The sequence below is a fragment of the Gekko japonicus genome, unplaced genomic scaffold (genome assembly GCF_001447785.1).
Source record: "Gekko japonicus isolate JY-2015 unplaced genomic scaffold, Gekko_japonicus_V1.1 scaffold206, whole genome shotgun sequence".
Classification (NCBI taxonomy): domain Eukaryota; kingdom Metazoa; phylum Chordata; class Lepidosauria; order Squamata; family Gekkonidae; genus Gekko; species Gekko japonicus.
In genome coordinates, this window is record NW_015160842.1 from 459,519 (window position 1) to 472,478 (window position 12,960).

The following is a 12,960-nucleotide window of genomic DNA, read 5'->3' on the forward strand; positions in this document are numbered from 1 at the left end:
GTGCTCGGAAGCTCGGGTAGCTCCCCAGAGTCCGGTGCTGAAGCGAGGCTTGCCCTTCTGCTGCCAGCTGGTGGAGGGCTGGCATGTGCACCGAGGCTGAAATCCTGGCTGTGCTTCCTCGGCTGCCTGGCAGGTTCTGCTGCCCGCTGGCGGCACCTGATTTGTAGCCGTGCCAGGCCCCCCCGGGTGCCTGCAGACTGCACGCTACCAAACTCCACACACACCCTTTGTCCAGGCTGCTCTGGACTCCGGCCACGCATCTGGGGAGCTGCCCTGGGGCTGCGGTGGCCACATGGTGGTCCCAGCGGTGGGGAGGGTGCGGAGGGGGGGTCCAGTTTGGCACCCAATGGGCACGCTGTGCGTGAGTTGGGGCAGGCAGGAGTGCCCTATGGACGGGGGCACGGCGGTGCAGAGCAGCATGCACGCCGCCGCCATCGTGAGATGAGTAGCAGCAGCTTTGGGCAGGGAAGGTGGGGGCTTTTGGCGGGGGGGAGAGCGGCAGGACAGTTAGCGCCCTGTTTGGAGCTCCGCCCTAGGCCAGAGACTAGCTGGCCTAGTGAGAGAGCCGGTCCTGCTTGGAACCAGCCTAGATGGTTCCAAGGGTGCAAGAATTTCTACCTACACAACATGATTTTATCACCTCCTCTCTCCCACAGCAGCTCAGTCCTGTTCTTGGGGCACAGAACTCCCACAAAAAGGATTCTAGGGGGCATTTTGAGCTGCTGAAGGAGAAAAATCATGCTATGTGGTTGGAAATCCTTGTGCTCACAAAAATGTCTATGCTGGATCCAGCCACATAACATTAAAATCAATCAAATAACCATTAAATAACAAGCCAATCACTTGTAAGGGGAACACCAACAGAACAGACAAGTAACTGAATAATTAACAAAATAAAGATCTAAGAAGTCTGGTGAATGAACACCAACTATCAAGTTGGAAGATACACATCAGGGCAAGGGGCAGGGGAGAATTCTGAAGACTCTAAGAAGGAAAGGATTTGGCACATTCATATAAGCAGGTAGCCAGATACTGAAACTACAACATTTAGTGCATTAATGATTAACATAAACAATTTTAACAATGCTCAGAAACAAACTGGCAATCAGTGTAGGTTTTACAACGCAAGTTAACTGAGTTAATATAAATGGTTGCCGCAATATGTCCCTGTTAATTCTTGCTGCAGTGTTTTGGATCAGATGAAGTCTCCCAGTGGTCTAAAGATCCATGTACATGTACCCATGTACAACATATTACAGACACAGCCTCATGTACAACATATTACAGCACTCTTACCAAAGCATGGAAAACACTATCTTCTTCCATGAACAGCTAAGTCGACAAATGAACTGAAGTTCCTAAAAGGCACCTTCAGCCATACAAACTATTTGGTCACCGAAATACAAACCCATATCTAAAAACATCCCAGACTGCATACCTGATTCTGGATGAACCCCATCCAGCACACCCCAAGAACCCCAGGTCAGGAGAACTCTATTATCATGTAGACTCTCCACCATCACATCTGGACAATACTTTTCTTTATTAACCATTACTAAACCAAACCAATACTGCTTCCAGACATCTGATCAGCATTGCTACTATATCATCCAATTCAGCTTCCTTCTCTGAAAAGAAGAAATAGAAACAGGCATCTTCAGTATACTTATAGCACCCCACCACAAATCCCAAGCTCAGCCCGTAATTTCATGTAGATACTAAAAAGTATGGAGGGAAATACAGGCCAGCGGTGTTCCATAATGTAAGTACCAATGGGATCAAGACAAAGTTTCCTGTCACCTTCTGGAATCTGTCGCTGTCTTCAAATTTCTGTCAAACTTTAATTTGCAAATTAATCTGGGCAGGGACCTGTCTTTTTCTCATCACCTTGCACTGTACTATGTAATGGTGACACTATAAACAGAGATGTCCTCATGGTTAGGTTATTTTTAAAATTATGTCATGAACAGGGAAGTTAAGGACACCATTTAGCTATCACAATGGCACCAAAAGAAGGTTTAGAGTCAGATTTTGTAAAAATCCCAAAACAATTGGGTGGGGTACTTCACGCATAGGTAACCCCACTCATTTTGATTAGTAAGACCTGAACATGTTGGTTTAACTAATTGTATTAGGCTAGTAATGATGGTTTAGCTAATTGTATTAGGCTAGTAATGATGGTCAGTTTATTCTAGTTTTTAGGGGCACAGATCTTAGATAAAGTATTAACAGGCTATTTGATATGTAGCACAGAGATCACTTATAAAACAGCAGCCATGAGTTAGAGCTACAAGCAAGAAACCCCACAATTTAGGAAGATTCCACAGTTTTGGAAGGTGGTTTCTAAAAGGCTGCCTTACCAAAAAATCAATACACTTCTCCCATAGGCTCATGATGTAAAATTCTATAATCAAGGCTTGTAGATTTGTAATTATGGTATGTCAGCTACATTTAAACAAGAGTGTTAAAAGATTGTTAAAGTTAAACTAACACAATTGCAATGTGAATTGTCTTAGTCTCATTCTAATCTACTGGTGTCACTTTCATTTAATCAGAGGGAAACTATGGGCAAATGTCAGTGCTATTTTCACATACCCCTAACATACTAGCTCACTGCAGTTTTTAAAGCTACTACAATTTTAAGATTGATAACATTAGATATATTTAAGAAATTTCATTTGTTCTCCTGCATGTCTGAGCTTTCTCATTTGAAGGTGGCTTCAAACAGATTAACAGCTTTTATGTTCACAATGCTTTTGCCTATAATTGTGGTTATTCTTTAGTGATATAACTATTAACACAGCTATTAGGCTTATCTAGATAATGACAATGACACGTGACTCTGCCACACTTCTGTACAATAATTCTTCAAGTGCCCATCCGGAGACAATATGCAGTTCACACATACTGTGAGGGACATTTTTGCTGCTAGACGAACACTTACACCAAAATATACAAAGGAGATGGATATACCATCTTCTAAGAGCTGAATAAAATTACAGTACGTGTTTCAAAAAAATGGAAAATCATTGGGGACAAGTTGGAGGTTCTGATACTGTCTCAAATTACAGATTAGAGTCCTTGTCAAAATGGTAGAAAGATGATATAATAAAAATGGTTCTCCATCTTAAACTCACTGAATACAACAATAAACCTAAAAAGTCATTGAATGGTGCAGAAGGTGAACTGGGAAGGATGCAAAGAGAAAGTGTGGTGCAATCACATGCCAAACCATATTCAAGGACAACTACACAACCACATATTGCACAGTAGCTGTTTTGGTAACAGACTGGAGCATTGTTAAAATACACCAAAAACACAATCTGAATAAATGGTGTATGGACTACATGGCCTTGATAGTAGATGAAGTTTAGCAACTTTCCTTCAAATACTTAAAACACATAGTAAGAAGATAATGATACATAGAGAAAACAGTGCAAACCATGTAAAGTTAGGGTATTCTTCTATATAAGCTTTCTTTCACTATTATAGTGTTTCTGTATGATACATCTTACTTGACACTTCTATTCCCCACTGGAAGAGTGCCAAGCGCCAAGTGAATAGCTGCAACATCCTCACTAGGAGGACTGGGACAGCAGAGCAAATTTGGTAATGGGTACACACCAGATCAAGGAGCTGCGGTGGCTCAAGTGGTTAAGACGCTGAACTGCAGGCTGTGGAAGGTCAGTAGCTCAGCAGTTCGAGACCCGAGTGTGCCGCATGACAGAGTGAGCTCCCGTCTCTAGTTCCTGCTCCTGCCAACCTAGCAGTTTGAAAGCAAGAAATTGCAAGTAGATAAATAGGTACCGCTTCGGTGGGAAGGTAACAGCGTTCCGTGTGCTTCGGCGTCTAGTCATGCTGGCCACATGACCACGGAAACGTCTTCGGACAGCGCTGGCTCTTCGGCTTGGAAACGGAGATGAGCACCACATCCCTAGAGTTGGATTCGACTGGCTTTCGAGCAGGAACCTTTTCCTTTACTTTACACACCAGATCAAATGAACAAGGATTTCTTATTCGTAGTGCTTACAGGGCTGCCAGGTCCCCCCAGCCACCAGCAGGGGTTGGAGGGTAGTGTTGCCAGATCCAGGTTGAGAAACTCCTAGAAATTTGGGGCTGGAGCCTGGGGAGGACAGGGACCTCAGCAGGATACAATGCCACAGAGTCCACCCTTCAAAGCATCCACTTTCTCCAGGGGAACTGATCTCAGTAGTCTGGAGATGAGCTGTCATTCCTAGGGATCCCCAGGTCCCACCTGGAGGCTGGCATCCCTAAGTACTTAGCATACAGTTGTCAGGAAAAACAGATCTGGAGGCACATCAGAAAAACAGAACCTAATCCAACATACTCCACTCGGTCATCCTGAAAAGTCTGCACATTACCACCTTGAACATATGACCCAAAGACTGAGGAAAAAGAGATGTACTTATTGCTACTGATGGATACCCTGACTGAGAAACCTTTTTTAAAACTATGATTTTAACAGTAATGATACTGCCAAATATCTATGTAGTTTAATAATACATACCTATTTTAATATTCTACCTCAGAAGCTGAAGAATCAGAAATATTCAAAGTTGCCACAATTATAAAACTCTGACAGCTTATTGTAAGCTTATAAGAACGAACAGTTCTCTCTTTAAAGTACAAGAAGCAAAACATGTACAGTGCAATCCTAAGGGGGGGGGTGCTCAGGGGGCCAACTGACCTTTGTGACAGCATATCTCCAAGATGCACCAGCATAAGGGCGAGTTATGATGCTGCAGGCCCCCAATGCCACTTTGTGGCACTCATGTACCAGCGCAGGCCTGCAGCAGCTGCCTGTCGGCACCACCATGACATAGGCCCCTGCAACAGCGTGGTTGAGGGCATGGCCAGAGCTAGTGGGCTCACTGAGCCCTTTCATCCCGGGAACATCCCATCAAAGGCAGAAAGTTATGCCAACAAAAAAAACATGGCGTAGCCCACAGGCACCAATTGAACTGAAAAAATCAAGTGCTCCCCCCCCCCACCATGGCCAAGCCCATTAGGCCCAGAGGAGCTCGGGATGCCTACTACAGGCTCAACCCATCACCTCCCTCCCCAAGGTGGCCAAGCCCCCTCCCCAGCACCGAATCCTAGCCCCCCTTACAAAAACCTCAGCCAGGACATCTTACAAGCATGCGGCACAGGACTCGGTCTCAGAGTTCCCTGCCATGTGGACTCAGAGCAAGCAGCGAGGCATTTTGGTGGTGGGAAAAGGCACAGAGAACTTAGAACTACACTTAGTGCTAACACCCAAGTCCATACTCTGTGGCTGACCTGTCCCATTTCAGAACTCCTAACAAGTATCCCACCTTTGGAAGCTCGACCCAAAGGCGCAATCACACACCAACAAGTAAGCAAGGGCAAGGAACCCAAACCTGCTCCCCCATTCTCCTCACTTGAGGCTGGATGCCATGACAGCGCCTCCCACACTCAAGCCCAGCACGGGTTTCATGCAAACGCAGCACGAGCCACAGCCTCCCAGCACCAGGGCCCCTGACATGCCACAGGAAAAGATCAGGAGAACTGCTTTGGGGGGGGGATGTTTTCAGCCCTATACTGGGCTGTAAGCTCAGTCTTTGCCTGTTTCCACCTCTTGCTAGAGAACAGGGCTTGTCGGTGGTTTCGGGGGAGGGGGGTCTGGCAGCTGCTCCAGTCTACATGGTGGACCAGCTTGCCAGGCAACCCTTTGAGTCATTTCCTTGCAGGACCAGAGCCTTGAGCAGCAGGTGCTGCTGTGGACAAGCAGTCTCTGAGCACTTCAGCACAGGACAGGTGAGTGTAATTCAAATGGCACCATCTTGTGCCTCAAGGGGGGTTCATGAAGAAAGCCCCCACCACGGGGCTGCATTTGCAGACCCTGTCAGATCAACACATCCATGGCTAAGCCTGGCATGGCACTCGAGCCCGGTTGCCATGGCTGCACATGATATATCTGTTTTGCTTTCCTACAGGTGAAGGTTCAACAGGGAGACTTCCGGGTGTGGCTAGTGCTGCTTCCCCCTCCCACTCTGCTCAGTCTGCTGCCCCAGCCCTCCTCTTGGGAGTGGGGTGTTGCACTCAGCCAACCCTTCCAGGTTCCACCTGCAACTTAGACGCATGCCATGCCAGGGGATCCTCAGTCCTCCTCCCCCTGGCCCCAGGAAGGTAGCAAATGGAGTCTTCATTCCTTACCATGATTTGCAGTTCACTAAAGTCAGTGTTGTGCCACAACTATGCCTCTGTCTGCTTGGTTCTGACTGCATGACAGGAACTCCACATCCCTCCCTGCCCACCCCATTTATTACTCCCCCTGAGGGCTGCCCAATGACATGTCCAAGAGGGATGGCTCATGGGTGCCTGTGGATGGTTGTGCAGATCCCACTGGTCACAGTCATCTGCCAAACATAGCAGTGGCCCAGCAGCACCTGGTGCCGCCCCCCAAACCTCGCAGGCTGCTGTGGGAAGGAGGGACGGGCCAGACAGCAGTCTGGGTGAATGAGTCAGTTTGATGTGGTGGTTAGAGTGCGGTGGTTAGATCTGGGAGACCCATATTCCAATCCCCACTTGTGCCATGGAAGCTAGGGTTAGAGTGGCCTTGGGCCAGCTGCAAACTCTCAGCCTTACCTACCTCACAGGGTTGCTGTGATGTATGTTGTACTGTAAGCTACCTGTAAGCTTTCTCCAGGGAAATGGCTGTGTTTTGAGGTGAGCAGCTGGGAGGCACGTGGAGGGGCTGCTGATGCCATAATAAGTGACCCTGGGGACAGCCAGGAGTGCATTGAGAGGTGAGGTACTAAAGCAACTGGCAGGATTGCCCATTGGGAACAATGGGTGACGCTGGAATGCCCATGGGGTATACTGGTAGTCAGAAATGCCAAATTACTTCCGTGAGTTCCATTACAATACATTACTCCACACAAATGTAATGATGAATGCAGAATGGATTTCAAATGACAATCTCTGAAGAGATTGCTCTGGGACTGGAATGACAGAGTCCAGAGTGGAATGATGGTCATTCCAGTCCCAGACCACTTTTTCTCCATTGAGGAGGCAACTGGGGGACTAAGGGAAGATGCTGCATGCCGCCACATTTGAGCCCCCTCTCCTGCTCTGCCACTGGCAGGGGTGGTAAGGGGAGTAGTGCGGAGATGCCCTCAGCAGTGTGGCCAGGCTACTGGGAAGCATGCCCACCAGCGAGCAAATGTGTAGGAACAACAACCCCCCTTCCGACCTTTGGGGACCCTGTGCTCTGTATGGGCATTGAGACAGCTGTGGATGCCAGTCGGCAGACATCTCAAGCCCCCCCCCCCACTATCAGGTGCCCAAGACTATTGAAGGGAGTTGGTCCCTTTAAGGGGGTTGGGGGGGGGGAGTGCTGCTGACAATGAGCAAAACTCCTGTGGCCCGCCCCTCTCCACCCCCTGCCTGTGATGGATGCTGGACTCTGCCCCCTTGCCACATGACCCAATTGGTTCTGGATGCCCTGTCCATTACAATGACGACAGCTACATAGTTGCTATGGACACTACATGGGTCATGCTCAGAAAACCCTGCGAACCCACTGAATTTGTCTGCTGGACACCACATAACGTATTCCCATAGGGAATGAACTAGCAGCGTCATAGTCAGGCCCATAGCCAGGTTTTTTTATCCTGGGGAGCTCCAGGGTTCTGAAAGGGGGCTGCTGGTGCTGGGGGGGGGCAGGCTGGGGGAAGAGAACGGAGGTGCAGCTTCTTGCCAGCGGAGTCTTCTTTCTGCTTGCTAGGTAAACAATGAGGCCCCTCCCTCCCCTCTCTTCTCCTCCAGCTGGCTGGGCAGAGAGGGGGTTTACATGTAGCTGCAGCATGATTTCGCCATTGGATCCAGTGCTCAGCTGGCTGGCAGGGGGAGAGATAGGATGGCTGCACAGCCTCTGGTGCCAGCCACCAAGTCATCATCCTGCTAGCAAGTATGGAGAAGACTCCACCAGTAAGAGGCTGCACATCCCCTCTTCCCCCCACCTCCCAGCTACTTGAGCCCCGCATTGCCAGCGGCATGGCAGACTTCACTTTGGGTGGAGGGAGGAGGGAGAACTTGTGGGGCTGCCCCTTTAAGGGAGAGGGCAGAGCCTCCAATAGCCCCACCGTAGCTACATGCCAGGCCATAGTTATGCTGTAGCCGGCCACCACAATGCAGGAATGGCAGAGGATTGCTCTCTACGTTGTGTAAGAAGCTGCAGAACTCTTTAAATATGTGTACCAGCATTTATATGAACATACAATGAGAAGGGAGCACTCACTGGAGAAGACCCTGATGCTGGGAAAGATTGAAGGTCAAAGAATAAGGGGATGGCAAAGGATGAGATGGTTAGACAGTGCTATCGATGCAATGAACATGAAACTGAGCAAACTCCAGAGCACAACGGAAGACAGGAGGGCCTGGCGTGATGTGGTTCATGGGGTCACAAAGAGTCGGACTCGACTGTGCGACTGAACAACAACAATATGTAAGCTGTAGCTTTTTAGAAAATTTCTAGAACCAGTTTGCAAAGTAGCAAAGTTTGAGTCCAGTGGCCCCTTTAAGACCAAAAAAGTTTAATTCTGTGTTTTATATGCCAGTTTGGTGTAGTTTAAGTGTGCGAACTCTAATCTGGGAGAACCAGGTTTGATTCCTCACTCCTCCACTTGCACCTGGCTGGATGACCTTGGGCAAGCCGTAGTTCTGGCATAGCTGTTCTTGAAAAAGAGCAGTTTCTGTCAAGAGCTCTCTCAGTCCCACCTACCTCACAAGGTGTCCGTTGTGGGGAGGGGAAGGGAAAGGAGTTTGTAAGCCGCTCTGAGACACCTTTGGGTAGTGAAGGGCGGGGTATAAATCCAATCTCTTATTATTATTATTATTTACTTAATTTATACCACACCTCTCCCCACAATGTGCTCCTCCCCTCCATTTTATCCTCACAACAACCCTGTGAGGTAGGTTATGTTGAGATAATGATATTGACCCAAGGTCCCCCAGCAAGCTTCTAATCATTCTATTTATATCTGGTCTTCCAGAGCCTTCTCCAACACTCTAGCTGCTACACCAAGCTGGTTCTCAAAACTTGTGGCAAGGATGAAAAATAAACTTTATTCAAACAGTCATTAAACCAAGGTATACTCTGAAATACACAACCAGTTTAAACTGTACTATTTCTAGTTTAAGATTGGGAATCAGTGTATTCTATGGCTTTTCTGTCCAAACACAGAAATTGGAATCAGGTCCAAAATCTGGAAAATCTTATTCATATTTTTAAAAGCCAGTTTCTATCCTTTACAGTTATAAAGATAGGCTTGGAAGTGTGCAGTTAGAACTCTGCACCCAAAAAGGGAATAAAGTATGAGAATAAAGACAAAATTTCTTGTTATTTATTCCTTCACTACCGTGTAGATTAAAGCATGCAAAGAAATTCAAGTGCATTATTATTTGTTTACTCCTACTTCACAAAGCAGCAAGAAATTCCAGGGGCACCAATTTCTGGTTTAGTTTTCTTTAGCTGAGAACCCGTGAGTCTTATCATGCCTAAGAAGACATAGTTCTATTTCTAAATTTACAAGCAGGCCATAAGAGCAACAAATAGGTATTCTTACAGCAGGTAGAAAGTCCACAAAGAAGCTCAACAAACATGGGCATTCCAAGCCAGAATCACATTCTGATAGCACAATGGCATGAACGAACGGCTTCTCTTAATTAAAAATCTCAATATGACACACCTTACATATTAAGAGGGATTAGAAATATTAGAACCCTCTAGTTCAGAAAATATGTAGTTAATTATATGATCTATGTGAAAGTAAGGAAAGGTAGGTGTGGCGTGCCATGTACTTTTCACCCATTAATAACACAAATGTTTACCAGGATTAATTTATTATACCTCCTAGTTAGCTTCCAAATGGTTTTACAGAATGAACAGATCTCATCTACATTAATTAATTAATACACAAAAAAGCATTTACAAACTAGAATACATAAACTGTAACTACACATAGTACAAGTTAGCTGGCTGATGTGCAGCCATGTGCCATGTCTAATATACCATTTTAGCTATATCAATAACATGCAGAATTATATCAACAGCACGCAGGGGCCTTGCTAAAAGATGGTGTCTATAAATGACCCTAAGCCCCAAGCTTTAAATGCTCCACCTTATTCCTCTAACTGGTCCCTTGCCAGCCTATTCCTCTAGCTGGAACAAAGGTGGAAACCCTACCAGAGATCTAATAAATTATGTGCTCTGTCAGAAAAATATTACTGACCTTTGTTTCAAAAAGTAGTACACACTAGGGATTTTAAAGTAGATAATATAGAGCACTGGGCAGATTCACACTAGAGCAACAGCTCAGCATTTCAAAAATAAACTTTGATATGGCTTAATTGTTAATACTCTGGTGAAAATACGTGTTTGTGAAAGAAGTGGTATTATATGCTATTAATTTCAAACTCAAAGCATCATATATGGTGATTCTGAGTAACTAATAGTTACTCTCCCACCCTGTGGCAAGCTCTCTATAACCAAAACTTGAGCAAAAGATTTTGGATAGAGTTAAATAATTTTATAGGTGAAGGTGACACATAATGGAGATCCATGGCAGCAACTGGCTTGCCCATTTACCAGTTCACAGTGACCGTAGTTATGTGTTTGTGAAAGAAGTTGTATTATATGCTATTAATTTCAAACTCAAAGCATCATATATGGTGATTCTGAGTAACTAATAGTTACTCTCCCACCCTGTGGCAAGCTCTCTATAACCAAAACTTGAGCAAAAGATTTTGGATAGAGTTAAATAATTTTATAGGTGAAGGTGACACATAATGGAGATCCATGGCAGCAACTGGCTTGCCCATTTACCAGTTCACAGTGACCGTAGTTATATGACTGGGCCTGCAACCAATCTTCACAAGGACTGTGACTGGAAACCTGGCAGTTTAAATCACAGGCAAAAGGCTCTGGACATTAATTAAAGAAAAGCTCATTCAGCATGTCTTACATTTCAAAAATGTGGTTATGGGATCAAAATCTTAAAAATGAACACATACTTTTAACTCACTTAATGTATATCCTTCTTTTCTCCCCCATGAGGACCCAAATAGGCTTACTTCATTCTCATCTCTTCCGTTTTATCCTCACAACAACCCTGTGAGGTAGGTTAGAAGACAGTGACTGGCCACAGCAAAGGGAGATTCAAGCCTGGCTCTTTCTGATCCTAGCCCAGAACTCTAACCACTGTACCATAGTAGTTCTTGACTACTGGTATACAAGAAGCTGTAATCAGTGACCACTATTCTTTGTGGAGGTCAGGTTCACTATTTTCTATGGAGCTGTTACAGTAAAGAATAAGAGCCCCACACTTAAATGAAGTGTGAATTTACACCTTCCTAATGTTTACTTGAGCATACACTCCTGAGATTCATCCACTGGTTCCCTTTACATGTTCTAACTATATCAGTGTCCGTTGCTCGAAAGCTAGTCGAACCCGACTCTAGGGGGTGGTGCTCATCTCCATTTCCAAGCCGAAAAGCCAGCGCTGTCCGAAGACGGTCTAGGGGTCATGTGGCCAGCGCACAGAACACTGTTACCTTCCCACCGAAGCGGTACCTATTTATCTACTTGCAATTTCTTGCTTTTGAACTGCTAAATTGGCAGGAGCTGGGGCCAGAGATGGGAGCTCACTCCATCACACAGCATTCAGGACTTGAACTATCGAACTACAGACCTTCTGGTCTGCAGCTCAGTGTCTTAACCTCTGAGCCACTGCAGCCCCACATGTGCTTATAGTAGTAAGAGCCAATTCAGACTTGAACATATATTACATACAAGTCAGTTTTCTCTTGATGCTGCACTCATTTACAGGTAATCATGGCACGAGAACAGACATGTGTGCTCATGGTGTCACCTGTATACAGCTTCCACACACAGTGTGCATCAATTTACTTTCTGTAATCCACATTAGCAACTTTGGGCAAAGAATCAGGACTTTAGTTCATCCACGTTTTACTTCTTCACCCAAAGAGTGAGTTCTAGAATTCACTGCCACAGGAGATGGCGACGGCTAAAAGCATGGACAGCTTCAAGAGGGAATTAGGTGGCTATTAGTCACAAGGTATAGATAGGGAATCCGGGACAAGTGATGCTCTGCACTCTTGGTACTTGGGGGGGGGGGTCAACAGTGGGAGGGCTCCTAGTGTCCTGGCCCCACTGCTGGACCTCCTGATGGCACCTGGTATTTTTGGCCACTGTGTGACAGAGTGTTGGACTGGATGGGCCATTGGCCTGATCCAACATTGGCTTCTCTTATGTTCTTATATGGAACAGAGGTCCATCAGTGGATATTAGCCACAAGGTATAGATAGGAACTCTCAGTCTGGGGCAAGTGATGCTCTGTCTTCTTGGTGCTTGGGGGGGCCAACAGTGGGAGGGCTTCTAATGCCCTGGCCCCACTGCTGGACCTCCTGATGGCACCTGGTATTTTTGGCCACTGTGTGACAGAGTGTTGGACTGGATGGGCCATTGGCCTGATCCAACATTGGCTTCTCTTACGTTCTCATGTTAACTAATCCAGCATGAGAATCCTCAGATTCTTTTTTAAAAAACCTATTTTCTTCCATTTTCACACACATCATCATCACATCACACTTCTTCCACACAAATTATATGCTGTAGAGCAGCCAGCATCCCTGGTTAACTCAGTTTACATTACCATTCCCACATTTAATACAACACTACCGTTTTAGCATAGGAAGTACAAGAAATCAATACTGCTGGGAAGCCTTAGCATCTCATATATGAAACCAGGCCCTCTGTTCTTGCACACATATCTATGTCGATACACTGTAGTTATTAAGGAAAAGCACAGCATATCATCATTTTCATTACTACCTAGTACTAACGAGAGGCCCAGAGTCTGAGCCTTAGATTAAGACAAATGCTGAAATCTGAAA

At 45.9% G+C, this 12,960-nt stretch overlaps 1 protein-coding gene across 1 annotated transcript in view; it reads right to left on the reverse strand.

Moving 5' to 3' along the window:
• The window catches only part of TBCA (tubulin folding cofactor A), a 69,225-nt gene that overhangs the window by 55,710 nt on the left and 555 nt on the right, over positions 1–12,960 (reverse strand). The window lies entirely within an intron of this gene.